Consider the following 4,772-nt stretch of genomic DNA (forward strand, 5'->3'; position numbering starts at 1 on the left):
TATATATAGAGAGAGAGAGAGAGAGAGAGACTAATAATAGTATGTTATGCATCGATAGCAGCAACAGCTTTTCCAGGTTCTGCAGTCATCTGAACAAAATTATAGACATTCGGCACATTCCATTAAAAAAAACAAACCAACAAAAAACAAAGAAAAGAATAATATCCAGACAACAGCCAAGTTCTGTTGCTGCTGTGGTACCTGGCACCATTTTTTCTATTAGCCTCTTAATCATCATCTGGAAAGAGAACATTCTAGAGTAATATCATTAAATGTAGCTCTGATAATTCTTTCTTATTTCTCTAGCTGCTGAATCTCTAAACCAGTTTTTTGCATTCACCTGGAGTAGACAGCAATAGACTTTTCAAATGCTCACTCTGGGCTACTTACACAGCCTCTACTGCCCCCATTTGCCATGGGACGGTGGCCTAGGACTTCAACTTGTTATCCTGCCCACTCACTGTAAAAATGTTTCGTTACATAGATTACGTCATGCTAACCTCTGATCACCTTACAAACTTAGAAAAGCACCTGGACGATATACAAGGACAACTGAAGGAGCAGGGATGGAAAATCAATCCCACAAGGTGCAGGGGCCTGGAACTGCTATAAAGTTTTGGAGGGTCTTATGGTCAAGTCATATCTGATACCTGAGAAGGTCACTGAAAAAATTCTGCAGCAGGAACAAGGAATACAAATCAATTACAGGTGTTCTTAGGACTCTTGTGTTATTGGCATATTTTCATATCCCAACTTGCTCAAGTTGCCTGCACTCTCTATAACTTAACAAACAAAAAAAGGGGAGGCCACGTGAGATTGGGACAAAAAGGATTGTTTGGTTTCTATCTAGATGTCCTCCTGGGAGCCTCATGCACTCATAAGTGGAGCTTTTGGAAGAGGCCTAGACCATGGGGAAGCTGTAGCTGACTTGCTGTTCGGAGGTCAGGCTGGGTGGGGGAGGCAGGTCACTGGGGATGTGAATTGGCAGGGCATAGCTCCCTCCCTAGTTCCTCCCTTCTCTCCTTGCTTCCTGGCTGCAGTGACATGAGCAGCTTTTCTTTGCTCAGGCTCTTCACCATGCCATTCTTGAATTTTACAAACCTCTCCTTCTTTAAGTTGCAAGTGTCAGGTATTTTGTTCCAGCACTGAAGAAAGTGAGTAAGACAGAGCTCAAGAGGCACTTGAGCAAGATGAGATAATTGTAAGGCAGACTAACCAGTTGCATGCCCCAAGCCCTTTGTCCTAGGGTTACCGTGAGCCCTGAGTGCTACAGTGCTACGGTTGAAGGCTATGGCAGAAACAATTTGAATCATAGAAAGAGGTGGAAGCCTGGTGTATAGCACGAAGCAACAGTTGCTGGCTGTATATAAATCCCTGCAGCAGGTAGAATACATCCCTGGATCTGCTTCAGGGCACCTAAAACAGGATATCTGATGAAGGGCTGGGTCAAAGGCCTTTTGGCCAAATCCCTTTCTGGGGTGGTACAAAATCAGACTTTACAAAGGGAGCTTGCATACTTACAGCAGCATTGCTCCTGAAGCAAATACCATGTAGGCCATACCAGGGTCAGTGTCCTTTAAAACTACCGAACCACTCCAGTGATGGAACCAACAGTTAAGCCGGGAAAGGTTCCGGAAGGGATACTGCCCACTGGAGATGCCTGGTATACTGATGGCACTAGTTGGCACACAAAGCAGGAATGGGCAGCAAAAGTAGTAACAGATACCATCAGGCTAGATAATGGGGAAGGGAAAAGCAGAGAGTGGGAAAAGACAGTCAGGAGCAGTATGAATGGTAGTGACTCATGAGAAATAACCATTACCTGCACAGATATTTTGGCAGTCTTCAGATAATCAAGAGGCTGATGTCCTCACAAAGGTGCAAGCTGTTTGTTCCCAGACACCTAGAGAAATCTCCCATTGGGCGCACATAAAGACTGGGCACAAGGGAGCCAAAACAGACTGAAGGATAGCAATCAATGGCTGCAGGCATTCCCATAAAGTATTTTGGCATTTTACATGCCAGATTATATCAGGCTCATACCTGTGCTTAAGGGATACTGCTCACCTGTGTGGATGCTGCCATGGGCTCTTGCAAATATTCCCACTGTCAAAAAACCCCCCAAAACAAAACACCCCAAAACATTCCCACTGTCAACGGGTCACTGGAGAAGCCACTATTAGAGAACTTACTCCACAAATGGGTTTCCAAGGAGAATTGACAGTGACAGGGGCATTTATTTTACCACCACTGATGTGCAAAGTTGAGCTGAGGACAGTCAAGTACAACAGTACTATCACTTGTCTTACAACCCTCCAGGGGCTGGCTTAATTGAAAGGAAAAATGGGTTGTTAAAGAAACAGTTAAATGATTTAAATGAAGTCACCCTGTGTGAGTGGGGGAAAAATACTTTCAGAAGCCATAGGTTGTTGAATGGAAATCTCAATGCCAGAGGGGAGCTACCTCCCTATGAGCAATTGGCCAGGGAAGTCCCCCACTACCGTGTCCCCCATACCATACAGGGTTTTAACTCTGCAGTTTGTTGCACACCAGAACTGGACAGTAAGTTTCTGTTGCTGAAGACTACACATTCTTTGGCTAATAGGACATGGAGGAACCAAGGTGGGATTGGCCAGTAGAAGCTTTCTCACTACGACCTGGTGTTCACAGTGCCAGAATGTGTGACACAGACTTGCCTGGGAAGAATTGAAACCAAAGGTCCTGCTTGGCTGTAGGCCTCGTGTGTTGCACTACCAGCATGCCAGGCAGGATGAGCCTACCAGTGCAGCAGTGGCGTGACTGGCCTGGGTGCAACCAACTACTTTCTGATTAGACTTACGCCTGCTCCAAAGAAGAGAAACCACATTTGGTACTACAAAGCCAGTAAAAAGACCTATGGCTGGAGAAGTCATGGGTCCCATTGGGGAAGCCAGTGCTGTTGCTTTGTTAAATGGATACAATGTGGAGCGAAACTGCCATCCTAAACTATTTGTGTCTGCACCTCTAGATTATTGCTATTGCCGGCCATAGCCAAAGGGAACTTGTTAACAGTGGACAGTGGACAGCAACGCACAGTGAGTTCAGTTGTTGAGTGTACTTTCCACATTACAGTGTGGGAAGCAGTGTGTGTACACTTATGACCCCCTTGTGTCTTGAAAAGAATAATGAAACTGGTACTTCCTTCCATGGAAATATGTAATAGCTGCCCCATGAGAGTTGTGTGTAAGTACCATACAGGTGTGGAATACATACAGAATGGAATAGAAAATACCACCTACCTCTTGGGGCATACTATTCCCCTTCATATACATGGTGACTGTGCAGGGGCTCACTTATGTTAACACTTGCTTTAAATTGGACTGGCAAGTGGCTAGGGTGGACTTTTCTGACTGGCCATGTTTATGACATTTTGCCCTCTAGTCCCAGAAATCTGCCAGGATTGAAGGCCTACTTTTCCTGGTGACCGGCATGGTGGGAAGATTCCCTCATCCTGTTCGTGCCTCAAGCAAGGGCACTGGGCACTAGACAATCTTTATTCAAGTACAAACCCTTGCCAACTTTCCTGCAAAGGCACTAAATTATACACCAGGAAATCTTCCTCCTCAACCAGGAAACAGCAGAGATGTGGAGAACAGCGCAAAGCAGAATGGCCTTGTACATGTTAACTGCTGCCCATAGAACCACCTGTGCCCTCACAGCCTGTCGTGCTGTGCTTACACCGGATAATGAGGTTAACAGTTCAGTGTGCTCTGCCCTGCCAGGTGCTCAGGTCCTGCGCCAGCCTGCAACATAACGAGGTCATCCATCCATCACTGGCTAGCCAGTGTTTACCGGGACTGGCTGGGCTCCCAGATAAGGGTGGGATGGGTACGGAAGACACACATCCTTTTCCCAAGGACCCTTTTTTCTTTTGATCTTGCTTTGCTGCTTTAATCAGTGCCTTACAAACGCCAGAAGCCTAACACAGGGGATTTGGCCACTTCCGAAGTGCTGCCGCCTGCAAGTCCACCGCTCTGGAGTAAGCCCTAATAAACTCATTTACTCCCAAAGGTAGTAGTCACTTTCTTGTTTCTCTAGGCTATTTACACAACAGTAGGATTGGAATGTGCCACTGTAATCAAAACTACAGTTCTCAGGATGCAAACTCAGGAAGTAACCAGTTGGGAGTTTTTGCCCCCTGGGGTCTCAGCGCACTCAGCAAAAGGGATGCACATCTGCACTAGGTCAAAAGTTCTCCGAGGTAGACGGGACTGAATGAAGCCTTCTACCTCACGTCCTCTCGACCTAATAGTTCAAGGTGTGTCAATCTTTGTCCTTTGATTTTTAACCTCTTCCATAACCTTAGTTCCAGATGCAATATTTATGCTCCTTTACTATGTAAGGGAATAAATGCACGGATTTCAGAGAAGGACATAAACATCGCTAAGGATAGAATGAGAGCATTATTCTGCCTTCCACATGTCTAGTCAGGGCGAGAACAAAGTGCCGCTCCAGTGAAATTTATCTATTACGGGGTGTCCATTAAAACTGGAGCCAGGGTTACGTTACTAGGGGACAATGTAGCTCAATATTATCAGAATTGTTCTAGAGCAACATGGGAAAACAGCTTTAAAATATGCTCTTTGTCGGCCGGCCTGCCCCATGAACAGGACCGCCCGCCCAGACTTCGGCGGCTTCGTTGGCCGGCAACCCGAGAGACAACCGGCCGGTCCGTTGCGTTCCGTTCCGCCCCGCCCCGCGGAAGCGCGCCAGTGGCCAGGCGACTGAGAGCC

The 4,772-nt window shown here is 46.5% G+C and overlaps 1 protein-coding gene across 1 annotated transcript in view; it reads right to left on the reverse strand.

Annotated features, from left to right (window-relative positions):
- Vps36 (vacuolar protein sorting 36 homolog) overlaps nucleotides 1-4,772 on the reverse strand; it is a 61,709-nt gene that overhangs the window by 56,695 nt on the left and 242 nt on the right. The window lies entirely within an intron of this gene.

Source organism: Fukomys damarensis, unplaced genomic scaffold, assembly GCF_012274545.1.
Source record: "Fukomys damarensis isolate Sample0158 unplaced genomic scaffold, DMR_v1.0_HiC HiC_scaffold_38, whole genome shotgun sequence".
Taxonomy (NCBI): Eukaryota; Metazoa; Chordata; class Mammalia; order Rodentia; family Bathyergidae; genus Fukomys; species Fukomys damarensis.